The sequence below is a fragment of the Zootoca vivipara genome, chromosome 16 (assembly GCF_965207765.1).
Source record: "Zootoca vivipara chromosome 16, rZooViv2.hap1.1, whole genome shotgun sequence".
NCBI classification, from domain to species: Eukaryota; Metazoa; Chordata; class Lepidosauria; order Squamata; family Lacertidae; genus Zootoca; species Zootoca vivipara.
Window position 1 is genome coordinate 24463094 of NC_142599.1, and position 21479 is coordinate 24484572.

General features: G+C 47.7%; 1 protein-coding gene across 2 annotated transcripts in view; it reads right to left on the bottom strand.

Moving 5' to 3' along the window:
- The window catches only part of LMNA (lamin A/C), a 50601-nt gene that overhangs the window by 18045 nt on the left and 11077 nt on the right, over positions 1 to 21479 (bottom strand). The window lies entirely within an intron of this gene.

Sequence of the window (21479 nt, forward strand, 5' to 3'; positions counted from 1 at the left end):
CCTGCCCTTAAGGAAGACCTTCAACAAAGGTATGGAGCCAGCAACCTGTCTCTGCTGCTCACCCTTAGCAACTGCTATCCACATCTAGACTGCCTCTGGACTTGGAGGTTCTAAAAGAAACAACATCAATCAATAACACTGTCTCCCGCCTCTGTGAAGTTGCCTAGTCCCTCTTTGAAGGCGCTGTGAGCCAGCAGGCATCACATTTCCAGAAAATTCCGTTTTCTGCACCTGAACCTCAGTTTCACTAAAACAACCAATTATGAGAAGTTCTTTCTATCCACTTTTGCCACAACAAGCGTAGTTTTATAAACTCTCCTCATGTCTCCACTTAGCCTCTCCCCCCCCCCTCCAGGAAGGGAGGAAACTGGGAGACGTGCAATGCGGCACAGACAAGCGTTCTGCAACCAGATGCCCAGGTTACAACTTTTGCAGTCCAAAACATTGTGAAGGCTGATGTGGGCCACTGTGACCCTATCCTGTAGCAAGTGTGTTTAGAATTATGTATAACACTGTTTTAGATTAATCCACTAAGGGTTTTGTTGATTAATCTACCAAGGTCCATTTCAGAAGTTGAAGGCACAGGTTAGTTTTCCATGACTACTTTGGTTCTGGTATGTTACTGTCACAGATAAAGGGGAGAAAAATATGAGACAAAAGGAGGACTTCCGTCCTAACACAGAGGTGTAGCCCCTTACATATTAAATGTCACGTTTTCTTAACTGCCTTTAAAAAGAGATTAATGTGTGTATGCCTTGGTACTCAAACAACTTGGAGCCCAAACACTGCAAACCCGGAAGTGCTCCTGTTTGAAAACTTTTTTTTGGAAGCCGAACGTGCTCCGTTTTGAGTGTTACGCTTCTGATTTGAGTATTACGCTGAGGCCTGTGTTTTTGCTATTTATTTTGCATTTTTGTTTTTGCGGCTCTTTTTGTTTTGTTATTGATTGATTGATTGATTGTGTGAGTGACTGCAGTACATTGCTTATTGCTTTCATTTTATGGATCAATGGTATTGTTAGATAGTAAAATTCATGTCAAATTGCTGTTTTAGGGGTTGTTTTTAAAAGTCTGGAACAGATTAATCCACTTTGCATTACTTTCTATGGGAAAGTGTGCCTTGGTTTTGGAATGCTTTGGTTTTGGAACGGACTTCCGGAATGGATTAAGTTTGAGAACCAAGGTACCACTGTATGCAAATTTAATCAATCAAGGGGCGTATTAGCAGATAATCTGGTTGGCTGACAGCCCTTAAACACAGGGATGGTTTTGACGGAGCTTTTCATGTTCCCCAGTTCTAAACAGGGAGATTTTGTGTCTCCTTGACTGGCTGGGAGCTCACCACAACCTGAGCATCTTTGGGAAAGCACTGCAGGAAAGTTTTTACACCAACCTGTTGCAGGTGGCCTAAGAGGGAGAGATGGGTGATGCTAAGCTGCAAAGCTCCCTAGTAGACCTTGTGGACTGATCAACACCTGTCAGCCTGGCTTGCCTCTCACGGTTGTTGTGAGGGTAACTGGGGGTGTTGAAACATCTTGAAGGAAAAGAAAATGTAATAGGAGATGGTGTGAAGGGAGATTTATATATCTAATTAAAAAGGCCAGCAAATAATTTCACAGGAACCATTGCATACCAGATAAAGAAAACTCCTACTCCAAGAAGAGGGAAAACTGGGCCTCAAGATCTTTTTATTTAGGTTATATATATAACCTAAATAAAGGAGGGAGACGAAGAAAGCTATAAATAAGGCTGAGGCAAGAGAAAATCCAAACGTTGGTCGTCAGCTCAGATCCAAGTTTCCATTACTCGCTTACATTCCATTATATTTTGCTTTCTTTTCTTTTCCCCCCATCCCCTGCCAAAGAAGATGGAAGACCACGAGACAGAAACACAGCTGCTTCAAAAAGCATCACCCACCAAACAGATGATTTGGGGGGGGGAGGAAACAAACTAAGAAAGTCAGAGCTGCAGACAGAACCACCCTGCCTGGCTGGAATGTTATGAACAAGGGAGTCCCTCTTAGCCGATCAAATGCCACAACTGAGCTCATCTCCAACGTTTGGTTGACAGGGCAACAGGCTATGGGGATTCACAGGTCACTCAGATAATGTGCACAGTGCGTTTAAAAAAAAAACCACACCAAAGCAACCTAACCCCACTTGCAACAACAAATAAACACCATGCATTAAGGCCAACATGAAACAGAGTACAGAAAAATCTAACACACATTCCTGATTTTAAAAGGCAGGATTAAGATGGTTTGAGTATATAACACCTTTGATCACCCACCTCTGTGATCATTCTCCTACGCCCTTGTTTGTGTGCAGCCTCCACAAGTGGTCTGGAGGATGGCAGTATGAGAACAGGCCTTTTCTGTGGTGGCTCCCCATTTGTGGAATACTCTCCCCAGGAAGATTCACCTTGCACCCTTGTTACATCCCTTTAGGCTCCAGGCAAAAAGATTCCTGGTCTCCCAGGCCTTTGGCTAATTAATCTATAGCCTTTTACACTTGGGGTGTGTATGTTGTTATTGTTTTGTTTGTTACTACGGTGTGTATTTTTGTGCTTTTAATATTGTAAACAGCCCTGTGATCCTCGAATGAAGGGCAGCATATAAATCTTTTTAAAATGCATAAATAAAATTGAAATGGGCAGATTTGCTCACCCCTCACCATTGACTGGCTGGAACTGGGCTCCCAGGAAGGGGTCCGGTAAGTTACCCTTACCGTTTGGGAAGCGGATACCTGAGGGATTTGAGGGCGCACAGGATGGGCTCTCCAAGCTGTGGAGCCTAGTCTAGCTAATAGTGGAAATGCAGAGCTGGTGAGGTTCGTTCATGGGCAGGTGAGTCAGTCTCACCAAGCCCAGCCCTGTTTACTGCAATAACAAAGAGCGGATTCCCCAGGAGCCTTTCCTAAACAGGAGCAAATGCTGAGCCAGAAACTCCACTTGTGTGCACTGTTCTACTGAGCCACAGTCACAGATATGTAAAATTTTGCTCACTTCAAACTAGACTGCTTGTCCGATCAGGGAGGGGAGCTTGTCAAACAATTCTATACAGTACATAATGAAATACAAGCATAGTTTGGAGAGCCTATTTCTGGAGTCCACATCCCTGTATACTTTTGTCTGGGCAGACAAACTTCTCTCCTGGACTGCCTTCCACAGAAACCAGCTTTCTGAATTTTACCAGCAGAAGCCAGCTTCGAACAGCACTGTTTAGCTGGAAACAGCACAACAACCCCCCCCCCCGAAAGAGTTTTTCAATGCTTTAAAAAATGACTTTTTTTTAAGAAGGAGGGAATTAAAATAATACAAATGTAGCACTTTAAAGATTTTTAAACTGGATATCTCTTAAAAGCATGGTGGCAGGAGCCAAGACGACAGAATACCCACCCCATCATTTGTTTTAGCTGGGTGATGTATCTTGTCACATGTCAGAAAACGTAGAGGGAGCCAAGGGAAATCCCAGAGACACGGTGGCTCCCGATTTGAATGCAAATTCATACACATGCCAATTATTTTACAATTGCTTTTATAGACAATCTGCGGTCTGTTGTATTATGTGATTTCTTGTTACGGCCTTGAAGCTCAACTTGATGAGCAAAGGTTCAAGACAACAGCATTACTAGCAAGAAGAAAAGTGAAATTAAAGAAGTTAAATAAAATAACTTCGCTCTCAACAGTTCACTTCCGTCTGTTTATTTTCCTCCTCTTAGTAGTAAGTAACATTCCAGTTCAGCGTCTAGGACAAATAAGGCATGAACAGCAGTTCTAGAGGAATGCTCCCCTCCAACATTCAAGCTTGGCTTTGGGGGGGGGGGGGAGGCAAAGAAATGAAGGAAGCTGACAAACCAGGTTGCAAAAGGCCACCAGGCACTGCTTATCAGCAGAGGAAATCGAGACTTTTTGCACAGACAAGATTCTACTGAGCATGGCAGGCTCTGTTTTCATAGCACATAGGTATTTTGCCTGGGCCAGAGAACCTTAGGCTCTATTTTGCAAAAGGCAAGAGGCATTTCTATCATTATTAGGTTTCTCTCCTAAATCGGCAGCTATCAACTGCTCCCAGTCTCAACACTGAAACCAGACTGCTTGCCTTTCAAGAGATGTGTTCCCCCCATCCCAGTTCTATTTCTTCGAAAGCATTTCCAGCACGAGTAAAAAACCAGCCATTTTCCTTTTGTGTGGCTACACCAGAACAGGTGGATTCCCCTCGAGACCTGAAAAGGGAAACAGCATCTCCCCAGCTTAGCCACATAGATTGCAATCATTCGTTTCCTAATCATGAGGCAAATCGTAAAGGCGGGGAGGGGGGCGGAGAAACTACTAGTTTCTATTTCGAGTTCTTCTTGAGTTGGGGAGATTTCCCTTCCTGGCTAAGTTTATAAAGCTGGCAACAAACTGACCATCCAAGCTTAATATCAAACAATCAGTGAGCTTCCTTCCCGTCACCTTCTGCCAAAAACCAATTGACCAGTTAGCACAGTGCCTTCCGAGGCTCAGCTTCCTAGCAAAGCTCTTGGCAGAGAGCCCTCATCCACCTTGCCCTTTGCTTCATTCTAGCTGCACCGCCTTTGCTGCAACACAGAGGAAGGATCAGCAACCATACAGCCATTGGGCCAGATCAGGCCCACGGATAGTGCCATCAGGAGGTGGGGGCAGAAGGAACAGCAGGTGTGAAGATGGGGAACTCGCTGGCAGGCAGACGGGACCGCCTCTCCTGGTATGCCCCGCGGAGGACCTTAAGGTCCACAAACAACAATATTCTGGAGATCCCGAACCATAAGGTGGGCTAGATTGGCCTCTACTAGGGCCAGGGCCTTTTCAGTATTGGCCCCAACTTGGTGGAACGCTCTTTCACAGAAGACCAGGGCCCTGCGGGATTTGTCATCTTTCTGCAGGGCCTGCAAGACAGAGCTGTTCCGCCTGGCCTTTGGGTTGGACTTAGTCTGACCCCTGTGTTTTCCTCCCTCATGGCTTGGATTTATGGACTACTTAAAATCAGGCTGCATTTCAAATTTTAATGCTGTATTTTAATCTGTATTTTAATCAATTGCTTTTTATGTTTTATTGTAATTTTATTGGTGTGAGCCGCCCTGAGCCCGGTTTTGACTGGGGAGGGCGGGGTATAAATACAGTGGTACCTCTACTTACGAATGTTTCTACTTACGAATGGAGCTCCGTCCGCCATCTTGGATGCGGTTTAGATAGGATTTTTTCTACTTACGAATTTTTAGATAGGGTTGCTTCTACTTACGAATTTTTTCTCCCAATGCATTCCTATGGGATTCGACTTACAATTTTTTTCGACTTACAAATGTGTGTTCGGAATGCATTAAATTCGTAAGTAGAGGTACCACTGTAAAAAATTATTATTATTATTATTATTATTAGAGAGGCGCTCTGGCTGACTCCACCATCTCCCTTCCCAAAGTAGCCCTCCAACTAGACAATCATTTGGACTCATGCCCTTCAACATCAATCCTTGAGCCCCACCCCGACAACCCCCAGCAAAGCCCCTTCCAGTAGAATCAGCTGAAATCAAGCGTCCTTTGATTTCTCCTCTCCTAAATATCCTCAGCAGCCATTCCATCTGGTCAGCTATGTAACCGTGTAATAACCGGTACCTGAATTTGCTTCCCTCCCCTCTTCCCTCTACATTCTTTTTCCTTTTGTGTTGTTCACATCTATTGGATTGTTCATGCGTGGCAGAAACTGTCTTGGTTTTCAATCTTTGTCCAGTGCTTAGAAACTTTTCAATGCTTTATGAATGATGGTTGTTGTTGTTGTTGCTCTTGTTCTTGTTGTTTCTGTCCCAGGAAGTCAGATGTCACACAGGAGTGCCAATCCGGCACTAGGTTCTGCTAACTTTTGCTGCAGGGGGACCACAGTGCCTTCTGGCGCACGTTGCTCCATGACCAAACACCTTTTTTGGCACGGCAGAGATATGACGGGGAGGGGGGGGATGCATGGATTGGAACAAAACACTTGCCAGGAACAAGCACATAAAATTGAATCAAAGGGGAAGGAGAGCTGGCAGAGTTTGAGCTTTTGACATCCCTGGTGGTGTCTCTGGAAAAGAATCCCATCAAAAGCAGGAAAGGGACAGGGCACGGGAGATCCTGTTGTTTCTGGAGAGAAGCGGTTTCTTGTGACCCAGGCCCATCCAAGTGGCTCTGACTCACCCATTCTTTTTCGGTATCAACGGCACCATTGCCAAGCCACCAGGGATGTGCCACGTGGGACAGAAACGTGAGCAAACGCCACCAGCTTTCTGTCGGAGCCAGCTGGACAGGATTCAGGATTGAGGGCGTGGCCCTATTGCAAGGCAAGAAAAGATGTTTGCTGCCCATGGTACAGCGAGGGCCACACCCAAAAGGCCCCAGAAAAATGTCAAGAGGGGATTTGCGGCTCTCACCTTCCAGATTTCTGAGCATTCCAATTGCATGTGGAGCCCCTGAACCAGGCACCCTCAAACTGCGGCCCTCCAGATGTTTTTGCCTACAACTCCCATGATCCCTAGCTAACAGGAGCAGTGGTTGGGGAAGGTGGGAATTGTAGTCCAAAACATCTGGGGGGGGCGAAGTTTGGGGATGCCTGCGAACCCTCAAGAAAGAAAGGGAAGCAAAAGATTCCTGCCGTTTTCATGGAAGATTAAGGAGTTGGGGGTGGAGAATTAGGCGAAAGTTTAAAAGGGCGGGGGCTAAATTCAAATATCTGAAGTGCAACAAACAAGCAAGCCCTCACAAATATAGCAGCACAGATAGAAGCTTCATCTTCAGCTGATCAAAAGCACAGTCAAAGAGGGGTCCTGTACCCAGGTCACAGCAGGAAACAAACCCATATTTAAATGAGTTTTTGCAGTGCCAAAACAGAGCAACTTTTAAAAGTTTCACACGTCTCTTTTGTTGTTGTTGTTGTTGTTGTTTAGTCGTTTAGTCGTGTCTGACTCTTCGTGACCCCATGGACCATAGCACGCCAGGCACTCCTGTCTTGCACTGCCTCCCGCAGTTTGATCAAACTCATGTTCGTAGCTTCGAGAACACTGTCCAACCATCTTGTCCTCTGTCGTCCCCTTCTCCTAGTGCCCTCAATCTTTCCCAACATCAGGGTCTTTTCCAAGGATTCTTCTCTTCTCATGAGGTGGCCAAAGTATTGGAGCCTCAGCTTCATGATCTGTCCTTCCAGGGAGCACTCAGGGCTGATTTCCTTAAGAATGGATAGGTTTGATCTTCTTGCAGTCCATGGGACTCTCAAGAGTCTCCTCCAGCACCATAATTCAAAAGCATCAATTCTTTGGCGATCAGCCTTCTTTATGGTCCAGCTCTCACTTCCATACATCACTACTGGGAAAACCATAGCTTTAACTATACGGACCTTTGTCGGCAAGGTGATGTCTCTGCTTTTTAAGATGCTGTCTAGGTTTGTCATTGCTTTTCTCCCAAGAAGCAGGCGTCTTTTAATTTCGTGACTGCTGTCACCATCTGCAGTGATCAAGGAGCCCAAGAAAGTAAAATCTCTCACTGCCTCCATTTCTTCCCCTTCTATTTGCCAGGAGGTGATGGGACCAGTGGCCATGATCTTGGTTTTTTTGATGTTGAGCTTCAGACCATATTTTGCGCTCTCCTCCTTCACCCTCATTAAAAGGTTCTTTAATTCCTCCTCGCTTTCTGCCATCAAGGTTGTCTCTTTAGGAAGCATTTTAACCTCGGATGCCTCCACCTGTGCTGCAACAGAACACTGCCTGTATTTTGACAACTTGCCATGGTTTGCTTTCAAGCCAGAAAAGGGAATAAGGGAGGTCTGCAGACTATTGACATGATGATGTTTTAGTAGCATGCCATTTTCATGAACAGCAGACACAGCACTTGGTGGATACACTAAACTAGATTGTTGTCCTGCAACACAAGCCAATACAGTATACTCATGCAAGTAACTGAGCTCCTTTGTCTGTTGTTTCTAATCTTTAAAGGGTGCCCCTCCTCACATTCGCAAAAGTCTCAATTTCCCCGCCCCGTCAAAAAATATATATATAAAGAAAGAATACTAGACTCTTGTACGAATCCTGCGGATCACGCTGAATCCATTTAGAGGGTGAGAGGAGACACCTGAAGCGCCAGGGTTAAAAAATGGCAATTCCCTGCTCTTTTGCTGAAAACTACGAGGCGTGTACACAGTAATACATTATAATCTGCGTGTAATCTTTGGTGTTACTGTAACAAAATGCGCAAGCAATCCGTGCAGCTGCGGCTTGCTTCAATTTATCAAACACAGGAAACGCGATATTAAATAGTACATTGAGGGAGGGAAAGGAACAATAAAGCGAAGTCTTGGCTGCGATCGTCTCCCCGCCTCCCGCTCCCCTGCCAACGCCTCTGTTCCGGCCCCACCCGGCGGGGCTGAGTCATCCCCGCCGCTTCGTCCGCAAATGGAAGCCGAGGGCCTCCTCCTCCTGCTGCTGCTGCTGCTGTTTGGGCCAGCCTGGCCCTAGCAACGCCGCAGATGGCGCGAGCGGGGCCGGGAAGGGAAACGGGATTCGAGGCGCTCTCCGGCCCCCGCGCAATGACGCCTCGGGAAGAAATGACTCAAAGGGACGGCCGGCCTTTTGCGCGCACCAACCTTGGCCATTTAGCAGACATTGGGAGGCCGCGAGCCGTCTGAGTGAAATGCCAGTTTTGAGTTTTGAGTTTTTATTTCTTTTACACACACAATAAAACGAGGCCGAGTGATCTCTCTCTGCTTTTTGTGTAAGAGAGAGAGAAAGTTGAGCAGCTTTGCGTCGCGGGAATCCTAGGTGGTGCCAGCACGAAAAACGCAACTGCTGGGAGGCAGGCGAGGGACATTCCTTTCGGCTGAGTAAACCAGCCAGCCAGCCCAAACGCCAACGCCGAAGGAGGCCCGCAGGCCTCCCCAGCCCCACAGCGCAAAGAGGCACCGCGAAGCGAAGCTTGCCGCTGCGCACGCTCCCTCGAGGCGCCGGGCGGTCGCGCCTTTTCCGGTTCGAAAGGCGCCCCAAACCCGCGCGGCCGCAGCGACAAGCCTCCGAAACCGCAGTTGGATGCGAAAGGCCCCGGCCGCCGCTCACAGCGCGCGTGCCTACGTAAAATCATCTGGGTGCAGGGATGGGGGGACCTGTTGCATTGCAACTCCCGCCATCCCTGACCGTGAGTTATGCGGCCCCGGGGGCTGATGGGAACTTGGAACCCCCACAACGTCTGGAGGGCTGCCCCACACTTGCTGGAAGGCAGCCTCATGCAAGTCTGGTTCTACGCAAAAGTTGGGGACTTTCTGCGAGTTTAATGTAGCGAACCGCGTATGGCACAGCCTGTTTGACACTTGAGACCCAGAGCCAGGTGCCTTTTGATCCAGGAAGCTCAAAAGGGATAAGTAGAGAGGGGGGCGAGCTCCTGTGTAACAAAGTACCCACCAAATTGCTTGTTGTTTATTTAGAAAATGATATGAAAAATCCCTCACAAGGTGGCCTTGGGGCAGGTACTCCTTTACAGCCAAACCTTCCCTCACAGGGTTGTTGTGACAAAAGGATCTTGCATAAGGCATCAAGTAAGTTTGGGAGTGGGTGCATACTGCCCATAGGAAGTGGGGAAAGCCCCCTACAGACATGCCCTTGGGAAAAGCCCATTCAAATGCAACTCAAGATCTCTGCTCCTCATCTGTTGCAATGAGTGCAGACTTCTTCAGGTTGAAGCCAGGGAGCGCCATTTCTGCTACTGTGCAGAACCCTTGCACAATTCCAGCTTCCTTCCTAGCTTATCTGGGTCAGACGTCATCTCGGGACATGCCCCCCCCATCCCACCCCCCTCAGTCTTCCAAGATGCCATGAGATCAATGGGGTTCTCTGTTCACCAGTGGGATGGCTTCAAAGGAAGCAAATGAAAATCAGCAGGCTGGAGTGCGTGTGCCACTTGGTGAGAGACGAAGGCCTTGGGCTCTGGCCCCGCCCTGCCACCACACACACACACACACTTTCCTTACTAGCAAAGTCACCGGTAACTTCCCAACGCCCTTGCCAAAACAGGGAGGAAACGGCAGCTGTCCCTGCTTGCCAACCTGCCCACAATTCACATGGCTCACAGCCTGTGTACACATGCCCCGTCCCTCACACTGCCAACCCTGCCACTTTCAGAACTTTCCCAGTGGAATCCAGGATATCCTGGATGTGCAAGAGAGCCTCCACACAACTTCGGGGTGCCAGCTCAGGTTTCGCAAAAGCCTTGCATCCAAAATGGCCCCTGCAAGCTGGAGAGGTTCGGCATATTCTTCAGAGCCAGTATCCCAAGTTGTAGGCCTGGAATAATTCCTGCCCAGAAGTCAATGAAAGGCTCTCTGGCTGAGGAGGGTGACGCAGCCTTTGCTCACCTAGTGCCCTCCAGATGTTTTGGACAGCGATTCCTATGAGTCCTGAGCTAGCACAGTTGTCTTGGGCTGCAATTCCCATCATACATATGCTCTTGCTGAGGCTGATGGTACTAAACAGAGGGAATCTAGGTCAGCACAGTGCAAAGACCTGGGAGCAGGCACTCAGCATCACTTGCGTCCAAGTGACCCAACAAAGAGGCTTTTTAAAAGGTTGGCTCCTCCAAGTCACTAACATTGGTATATGGGAGCAATCAAGGCAGTAGGTTGCTGTCAACTTACGTGTGCATGCTGCCAGCTTCACAAATGTTCCTTAAGTGAGCCATCAAAGTACAATATCTGACACACATTGCAGAAACCAACATCCAAGCCACTTCCCCTGGCTACCAAACCCTGTCGCCTCAAGTCACATTTTTACACTCCACATCTCTTACCAGCCGTGCCACTGACACTCCTAATAATGTAAATGCCACCTTGCTAGAACAGTGCAAAGAAGTCCCACCTCTCCCAGCATCCTGAAGCCAGATTCCTTCTGGGGTGCTCTCAATTATGGCATGGCAGACTGCCTTTCAACAAAGGTTCCAAGCTCTTGCATATAATAGCTATTGGTAATTTTTACTGCCTTAGTAAATTGATAGACCTACCCATGGATTTTCCCACTCCCTAGCCAAAATAAAACAAATCCCACTTTCTGCAAACACACACACACACACACAAACAAGCTCAGCAACCTGAATATTCAAAACAAAGCCGAAACAAAGTACAATAAATATTGGACTTTATGGGCAGAATATTTGCTTACTAATATTTGCACAGGCACCATATCTCACAAGCAGAGCCATACACTTTGCATGCAGCTGTGGCACCTACAAAGTTTGCATATGGCAGAGCTGGGGTGCCCCTTCTGTCTGAACGACAGAGTAGACCAACCTCATTCAGCCTGGTGCCATCCAGATGTTCTCTAGACTACTAGGCTAGGCCAGGCCAGCTGTCAGGGCCTGGAGTCCAATGCTGGCTAGGGCTGATTAGCAGTCCAGAATAACAAGAGGGCTGAGAGAGGCTGGAGGTGAGAATACTGTGTTAGATGAACCAATGCTACAATTTAAGCCTAGTATATACAGGCTCATGTGCTATTGGAGAAGAGCCACAGAGGGCACGCACTGCATGCAGAAAAGTCCAGGTTACTTCCTGCTGGCATCTCCAACTGCCTGACTCAGTAAGGTGTAGTACACACCAGACTGTAATGTGAACCCTCCTTTCCACACCTCCGCTCAATGGCACAGTTCAAAGGATCCCGAAAGCTCCGCCAGGCTGGGTAAGGCTTTTGAATCCACCCTCCCAGCAGCTGAAATCTATTCTGCTCCAAGATATAATAGGAGGTATTGTGAGGCCTCTGTTTGAACAGATCAGCCTCAACCGGCCCAGGCACAACAGAAGATAGCTTTTTATTATTTTGGCTTGCAGATAGAAACCCTGGGTAATTATTTACAGTGCAGGCCAAGGAGAGCGCTGGTTCTGTTTTGCATGAGGCAGAGGGAGCTGGGGGAGCTTTGCAAGCAGAGAAAAAAGCCTGGCAGCTGCAACAGAAGGCAGCTTTTGGCTAGGTTTTGGGATGAATGAGTCACCACCCCTTTAAAAGGGGGAGAAGTTGGCTGCAGTGGGATTGATTGACGTGGCACTGAGGACTGGAAAGACCACTGCTCTGCTGCCTGGGTCAGAAATAGGAAGAGCCATGTGCCCAGAATTGCCATATGGGCAGCTGCCAGAAATGCTGGGCATAAATTTTGAACAGGGTTAGGCAAATTCACGAAGGAGAGAAGGTTGACAGGCATCCATTAGCCATTAACTAAACCTCCATGTTCAAGAGCTGTTTACCTCTGAATAACAGGCGTTCAGAATATAGATGCTAAGGATATAAAATGTGGGCAAACCATTGTCTTCATGCCCAGCATGAAAGTATTAAAGAAGAATCTGCCTGACCACCATTGAAGGCAGAGGTGGATGGACCCAGGTTTCTTTTTTCTCATTTTCACGTAAAAATGTCGTGGCCAATGTTATTGTTTTATTGCCCTCCTATCTCTTTTGGAAGGCAGCAGGGAGACCCAACACCACCACAGCATTTCTAAGAAAATATGGTGACGTTCTGAGAACACTCTGCACATGCTTAAACACTGCGTTGTGAAAATGTCACGTGACTCAGGTGATTATCCTCTCGCAAGGGCGCTGCATAAATAGCTCCTGCCCACATGACAACCAAACATCCAACTTCTCAGGAAAAGTGAGAGGCGTGGAAAATATTTTCAGCAGCACAATGCTGGTTCCTTGATCTTGCCGCAAAAAGAGCTGGCTCTCGCTCAAGTCAGAAAGGTCACCTTGCTGGCCCTTTCTTCCTTAGCCTTGTGGGCGACCCCTTTCCATGCCAAGGCATGCCACCATTTGCAGCTGGCACGGCACCCAGTGTGTGGGAGCCTCTTGCCTGGAAGGGGGCTGTCCCCAGGGTGTGGCGGGCACTTTGCCACATTGCGAGAATTCGGGGCCAGCCTTCTGCAGGACACTGTAAACAGAGCAGTTTTCTTGCCGGTTGGCACAAAGCTCTGGCACATGCTCAAGAGATAGGCGAGAGCAGACTAACCTGGCTGCGTTCCCCCACGTTGGTCCATTGCCGGTTCTTCACAATATGTTTTTACTGGTTCTATTAATACCCACAATGCCAGAAAGGACACCTTCCTCCCTCTTGCCCACATAGCCTACATCTGACAATCATGGGGCTTAACAAGGACATTTCTAACTGAATTGTTTTACCCGACTCTTTCCCAATCAGATCAATTCCATTTCCATAAATGTGCTTGTTAGCAAAAACCCAAAACGCAGGTGCTTTCTAGGTATTAAAGGAAGTGAAACAATTTCGTCCTTTTTAAGGCTACATTTGCACCATACATTTAAAGCTCTCTATCACTTTAAACAATCATTGCTTCTCCCATCAAAATCCTGGGAAGTGTAATTTGTTAATGGTGTTCAGAGTTGTTATCACTCTTGCAGAGATACAATTCCTAGAGTGGTTTAACAATCCATCCCTCTTCCCAGGGAACTCTGGGAATTGCAGCTCTGGGAGGGGGACAACAACTCTCTGCACCCATAAAAAGCTATACTCCTCAGTATTATAATTTTTTATGGGGGGGAGCCCTAACTGTTTTAAATGGTAGCACAGCACGTTAAATGTATGGTGCAAACGTCGTCTAAGTTACCTCTTTGTGCCAGGAGGATAGGACATTCTTAATGTGCCCCTCAACCGATTGTTCAGTAGTGGACTGCATACTTTGTTTGCAAAAGGTCCCCGGCTCAATCTCTGGCATTGCCAGCTGGAGTGCAGCTGCCAGTCCGTGTAGGCAATACTCAGCTAGATGGCCCAATGGTCTGAGTCAGTAGAAGGCAGTTTCTTATGAATAAAGTTTGCCCTCAGTATCTAAAAACGATATGGGTGTTATATTGGAGTGGATGAAGTGAATATTGTTTATATATAGTGGACAGATGAAGAATGGGAAGTCCCCCTACCTTCTGAATTTTATTTTCTCTCTTAAGCGCTTTTCTATTTCTTCTTATTACTCAGTATGTTTTATTGAATTTAGACCAAAGTCTTAGTTTGGACACAAAAAGGGACAAGATATTTGATAGTAAGTTTTGTATTTTTTCTCCTAATACAATACAATTCTCCTAATACAATTATTTTATCCTAATACAATTATAAAAATGGGATCACACTCACTTATAACTTTGGATAAATCAGCTATCAAAACATGCAGCCTTACTCATGTGTGTTGACTATTACATCAAGCTGCAGGAGACAGAGGGTGGGGGCAAGGCAGAAAGCACTTGTAAAAATAGTACACACCTCTTAAGCATCCCCCAAGATAGCTAAGGATGGTCTGGGTAGACAAAGCAACTGGCTCAGCCCACACAAGAGTCAAGGTCTAATCTGCAAGGAAGTCTAAACTTTCAGAAAGATCTTGGGAAGACTCCACACACTCAAAGCCAGGGGCCAAAGGGCAATTCCCTCCTGGCGCACATGGCTCAGCAACTGTGGCTTAAGAAGAACTGGCTGCTGGATCAGGCCAAAGGGGGCCCAATCTAGTCCTGCACCCTGTTCTCTGTGGCCAACCAGGTGTCCCCAATGGGACATCCACAAGCACAACAACACTGCTTCCCAAAGTGAGGGAGAACATAGCCACCGATTGCAAGGAAAAGCTTTGGGGCTCATGTAGCTCTTTCCCTCTTATCCACACGCCAGTGTAATTGATGTAGTTAGCTATAAACAGCTGTATTGCATGTACCTAACAAAAGAGGTTAGCTCAGGGATGGGGGAGCTGCAGCCCTCCAGGTATTGTTGGACTTGAACTCCCAGGCAGAGAGAGAGAGAGAGAGAGAGAGAGAGAGAGAGAGAGAGAGAGAGAGAGGAGAGGAGAGAAGAGAAGGGAACTCCAGGGGTTGTGTTTTGCTTCCCCTGCACTGTCTCAGCTTTGTGGCTATTGGTTTGTTTCGGATTCCAACACCAACCATACCCAGATAGCATGGACAGCAGTCAAGGATTATGAAAAGTCGGAGTCTAGCAACGTTCAGAAGGCTATAGGTTGTCCATGCCATGCACTAACTGCATGCATTCTGAGTTTGCATGCATTCGGCCAAGTCTCCTTTCAGTACCAAATCTGAGTCCCTTCCCCCTCCCCATCCTTGGTGCAAAACAAAATGTGGATGCACAGAGCAACAGTTTCAGACACAACCAAGCCAGATTGGCAGCTGGCCCAATGTGGCAGCATAGAGCTTTGCTGCTGGGTAGGCAGCCCGGTTCCCCAGCTTCGCTGCCAAGAGAGCCACTCCCCAAAGTGGCATTCATGGGTGTCGGATCACATGTCCAGGCCGGCGGCCGCTTTGGCTCATGACCACATGGGAGGAAATAAGCGGCTGAGGCCAGAGAAAGCAATCCCCTCCTTTCCAGGGAGAAGTCACTGCCTTTTTATCATTGCCTTTTTTGAAAAGTATACCAGCTCAAAGCTATTTGAAAAAGAGCACTGAATCAGACACGTTCTAAGGCAGGCATCCCCAAACTTCGGCCCTCCAGATGTTTTGGACTACAATTCCCACCATCCCTGACCACTGGTCCTGTTAGCTAGGGATCATGGGAGTTGTAGGCCAAAACATCGGGAGGGCCGCAGTTTGGCGATGCCTGTTCTAAGGCCATGTTCCCTTAATTGCAACCTTCCAGGGGCCACATGTGAGTGGGTGGGGCCAGAGGCAAAAGCAGGTGGAGCAACCGATGTGAATTTGAACAGTAGGCTAGGTTTTATTACACACTTTCACAGGCACTTCTCTTTCCTCCTCCGCCCAAACAAGCAAGATGCAGTGTCAGAGTTCAATGACCCATTGAAATCGGGTGTAATCATTCCGGTCGCAAAGTGGGGGCCGTGGTTCAGGAGGGTATATGGCCGAGGGAGAATCCCGAGGGCCAGATAAAAAGGCTGGAGGCCACATTTGTCACCTGGGTCCAAGGTTCGCTATCCTTGTAGTATGGGAAGAACACAGGGTGACGGGGGGTTGCACAGCTGTGTGTCCATTGGGGAGTAAAACTGGGCTTTATTTCACCAGGGTCAAAGACCCACTTTGGCACACACACACCATGCACATTTGCACACACGCTGGGAGACTCAACGGCACCTCTCCGGAGGCTTCACCCAGGGCAAAAAACAACAACATGGCTACCCCCTCCATAGCTAGGGCACATGCCTCTCATGTGAAACTGGGCAATACTAGAAGCAGTCTCAGTTGAGCTTCAGCCAGGGAACCTCCACAGCCCCCAAATAATGTGATCTAGCCAGGTGTCAAGATTTTGACCTGTGCTTCCAAGGGTCTTGCCTCCTTCCTCAATGTCTCAGGAGGACTAAAATTGTCAGGCAAAGTGAGAAACCACGAGGGCACTCAGTTTTTTCTGCCTGGCTTGAGAGCTTTGCTATTCACTCTTTCCTCGCGAATCACCTGGGCTGCACCCTGAGGTACCCACCTTGGCCATGCTCTGCCCACCTGGTGGAATCCCCTCCACTCCCCACAACGTTCCACCCCCTATCTAGGAGATTCCACCCCTGGATTCCCAAGGTTGGAGCTACCACCAGAGACACAGAAACCCTCACTAGGACACAAGTTGGTGCATTCCAAAGTTGCCACAGCTGCGAAGGAGAAGAGAAAGAGGGAAAGCAGCCGGTTGTTCCGGCTGACACAATGAACCCATTGAAGGAGGAGAAAGAGATGCAGCAATCGTGGGACAGGTGGACAGCTCAAGATGTACAAGTCACTTAAAAACCCTTCTCCTGCTGCTGGGATTTGGGTAGACTGAATGCAAGAGGCATGAAGGCTACAGATGAGAGAAAGACAGAAGCATAGGCTGTGCAAAATGGAGAAGAATGCTTGGAGGAGGGCCTTTTTTATCTTAGCAGATCAAGGCAAAGGTATTTGTACACATAGTTCCATAATAGGCCAGCTCAATCTTGACTGTCAAGAGCATGGTTCCACCAAGTTGAAGAAAGCACAGCCAGAGAACAAAAAAGTCTTAAAGTCTTTCTGGGTGCTGAAACAAAGTTATTGCAGGAGGTCATATCTCCCAACAGGGTGTGTGTGTGTGTGTGTGTGTGTGTGTGTGTGTGTGTGTTTGTTAAAACTTCAAAGCAGCTGGGCAAGGGGAGGAGGCTCCAGTTGCTATCAGAGAGTCTCTCTGCAGCTGCTTTGAAATAAACACAGTCGGGGTTGAGATCTGAGGACTGATAGCTCCTCCACCCATCATTAGGCAGGTGGGAGATGCACTGTCAGCTCCCTTGCAGATTAGAAGAACTTTCTGGCCTGCTGCATTAACAAGAGCTGCTGCATTAGCAAGAGCTTTGAACCATCCGGTTGCCCCATCAAAATGCAGAATTCCGCAACCTGCAAAAATTATGCAAAGGATGGAATTCATCAGCGCTGGTCCTAGAATTAGGCAGAATGAGGCAGGGAGTGGGGAACAGCGCTCTTTTGCTCAGGTCCTCCTGCATCTGGTTGGCCGCTGTGGGATCAGAATCCTGGACTAAATGGGCCAGTGGTCCGATCCAGCAAGCTCCTATGTTCTTATGCTTCAAGCTGCCAGTGCCAGTAACAGGAATGAGGTAGGTGTGGAAGAGGGATGCAGTCTTGTCTCAGGCTGGCCCCAAACATCACGGGTCATTCTGCAAAAATCTGCCCATCTAGTCATGGGCGGGGAGTTGAGGAGCAGAGAATGCAGCCCTAGAATCTCCCACTTACACAGAAGCTTTCGAGCAAAGCCACATTCTATAAATCTTGCTCTTTGGAGAAAAGTCAAGGTGCTTTTGAGATGCCAAATCCTATGCTTGCAGGTGGGAGCTGCGGAACACCCATAACCCTTATTTTGTAAGTCAACAGAGACTCCTCACACAGCAAGCAACACACACATGGAATGAACCACACAAACCTGTGGTCAGATCAGCTGCTCAAGTGGCGCTCAGTCCTACAAGCAACGTGGCTTAATGGATCCCAGTCCCAACAGAGAACTAACAGCTGGTTCTCTGGAGATACTGCTCTTATACATGGGTGTTCTATTTGAGTATGTTGGTAAAAGGGCGTTGAAGTAAGCACTTGGCAAAAGAAAGTGGGAGGAAGCAAAATTCTTCCTCCACCCTCCCTGCCTCCACCCGAGCCTCTATACCAGGCATAGGCAAACTTGGCCCTCCAGATGTTTCGGGATGCAACTCCCATCATCCCTAGCTAACAGGACCAGTGGTCAGGGATGATGGGATTTGTAGTCCCAAAACATCTGGAGGGCCAAGTTTGCCTATGCCTGCTCTATACTCTGTCCCTCTAATCACAGGCATGCCATTGCCACCCCCTTCTCCTGCCCCCCTCTCCGAGAAAATGAGCCAAGTCCTCATCCCCAACCAAATCTTCAGAGATGTGCACTAGGGTAATCTGTTGCTCTGACTCACACCCTGCCAATTGAAACATGCCCACTGTGGATATACAACACCCCCCTTACATAGCTAGAAGCCAACAATTTCACACACACACACACACACACACACACAAGCTGCCTTCTCCTCACTCGCTCCCTTGTCTCCTGAAAGGACCTCAACTGCTGAGAAGTGCGTCTGAGTAGAGACAAAGGCCTCGATCTTGAAGCAAACAACTGTGCCTGGGCTACCCTGCTCCTGCCGTTAGGTCACATTCACACCATACATTTAAAGCACTGTTTCCCCTTTTAAATGTATGGTGCGAAACCATTGAAATTTATAAAACATAAGTAAAAATGATCAAGAAGATCAATTAAAAGAGGTGTGGGAAAAGGAGACGACAGGGCACATAGGTGGTCAAAGCTGGGGAGAAATATGGGAGAATCGTACGTTGAAAAAGTTGTCTATAAGAAGAAAATTACAGTATTATGAATTAATTTGGAGGTGGTATTTAACACCAGTCAGATTAAATCAAATAAATAAGGAATATTCAGTGTTATGTTGGAGGGGATGCCTGGAAACCAGGAATTATGCTCGCAAGTGGTGGGGGTATAAATATGGTATGTACAATTTTTCTGGCAAAGGGTGTTTAAGGAGATAACAGAAATCACTGGGTTAAAGCTGACCGAAAGTCCAGAGATAGCATTTCCAATTTACAATGGGGTAGAAGATTCACAGATATCTGAAGAAGTGTGCATGCACACAAACGCTCATACCAATGACAAACTTAGTTGGTCTCTAAGGTGCTACTGGAAGGATTTTTTAAAAAAATTTGTTTTGACTACGTCAGACCAACACGGCTACCCACCTGTAACTAGTACCATACATTTAAAGCTGCCTCCAAAGAAACCTGGGAACTGTAGTTTGCACTTCACAGAGCTGCAGCTGCCAGCACCTTTAGCAAAGTACAGTTGTCAATATTATTTGGGGGAAGCTGGGTGCTTTAAAGGTGCTTTTCATGTATGGTGTGGACACAGGCTCTTTGGAGAAAGGAGACAGTTCATCTGCACAACTCTGCACGAGCCAGACCGCTCCTTAAGAGCTTTCCAATGTGGAAAAAGAAAGAAAGAAACATCAACATGCTCCGAGAGCTCAAACTTCTGTGAGGGTGCCTCTCGCAGCCAATTGGCTCATTCAAACCCAGCAAGAGAGCAGAGTTAGTTTCTGTGGGAAGGAAGCATGCTTGTCCCATGCGTCACACAGAGGGGAAAATCATCCCCAAAGGAGGGAGAGCTCTGTAAACCCCTATATAAAGCTTTTAGAATGCAAGAAGTCCCAGGTTCAAGCCCCAGGTAATGCTGGGGAGGTCCCCTGGAGAGTCAGCATGGCCCTTACTGAGCTAGCTGGACACTTGGTTTGACTCCATATAAGGCCATGTCTTGTGTTCGCCACAGATGGGGGAAAAATAAATCACATCAGTTTGGGGCAGGAATGGCAAAAGCTCTGAAATACGTAAAGACAACAGTTCTGTTGCCTTTGAAAGGATGCAGATATTGGGGTGGGGGTGAAAACTGGTCTTCCTGCATTTTTCCTTACATAGCCTCCATCTCTACACTGTCTTAGGAATGGCTACCTTCTGCTCCAAGTAGGTAAGCCACCATTCACCATGAGTAGAACCTCCTTGTCCAGAGGCAGTGTACCTCTTTAGTTCTAGGTGCCAAGATACCAACCTATTGACCCCAGCATGTCCTGCTTGGCAACACCCACAATGTACTATTATTATGAGTTGCCTTTGTATCCCACCTTTCTCTCCAAGGAGCTCAAGGTGGCATTCATGGTTCTCCCCCTTCTGCAATTAATTCCCAGAGCAAGCCTGTAAGGTAGGCTAAGCTGTCCCATTACAGAAGAGATTGGGGGACGTGTGTCCCCTGCCAGATGTTTTGGACTGCAACTCCCAGCAACCGCATCAAGCAGGGCTGGCTCTAAGGCAAGGCTGGGTGGTGCAATGCGGCCGGGCGCCGGGCCAGCAGGGGGGCGCCGCGCTGGGAAATGGGAGGGGGGGCACCAGAGGGATCTTCGCACCACAGCGCCAGGGCGCCAGATACGCTTAAGAAGGCCCTGGCACCAAGGACAGTCATGCTGGCTGGGGCTAATGGGAGTTGAGGTCCAAAACATTTGGAGGTGCATGTGAGGTTGGGGAAAACTCTCATCAATAATAATAATAATAATAATAATAATAATAATAATAATAATAATAAATACCCCAGGCACTCTGGGAAGCTTCCAACAAAACAGTAAAATACAATAATCTATTAAACATTAAAAGCTTCCCTAAACAGGGCTGCCTTCAGATGTCTCCTAAAAGTCTGGTAGTTGTTTTTCTCTTTGACATCTGGTGGGAGGGTGTTCCACAGGGCGGGCACCACTACTGAGAAGGCCCTCTGCCTGGTTCCCTGTAACTTGGCTTCTCACAGCGAGGGAACCACCAAAAGGCCCTCGGCACTGGACCTCAGTGTCTGGGCAGAACGATGGAGGTGGAGATGCTCCTTCAGGTACACTGGACTGAGGCTGTTTAGGGCTTTAAAGGTGAGCACCAACACTTTGAACTGTGCTCGGAAACGTACTGGGAGCCAATGTAGGTCTTTCAAGACCGATGTTATGTGGTCTTGGCAGCCGCTCCCAGTCACCAGTCTAGCTGCCGCATTCTGAATTAGTTGTAGTTTCTGGGTCACCTTCGAAGGTAGCTCCACATAGAGCGCATTGCAGTAGACCAATGCTGGCTCTCCATCCTATTAAGCCTCCTGAGCAGAACAGACCCACGAGCCATTCAAACAAATAAGCAGCTGGAGGCACGATTACCTGGAAGGGCTGGCCAACAGTGTGAGTCTCGGGCCCAGCTCCTTGCAGGCTCCAAAACATCCCAGAAGGATGAGCTTCTTCTCCCAGGCTTCCGCACACAGGCGCCAACCTCCAAATTCAGTGTCGCGTTAATTATGGGGAAAATCTGCTGCAGGTAGCAGAAATGTGACACAAAAGCAGCTGCTGTCCATTCACACCACTTTCAGGCTTTTGCATGGTGTGCTTCCAAGCATTTCCAAACAACAAAGAGGGCTGGGAGCTTTTTAAA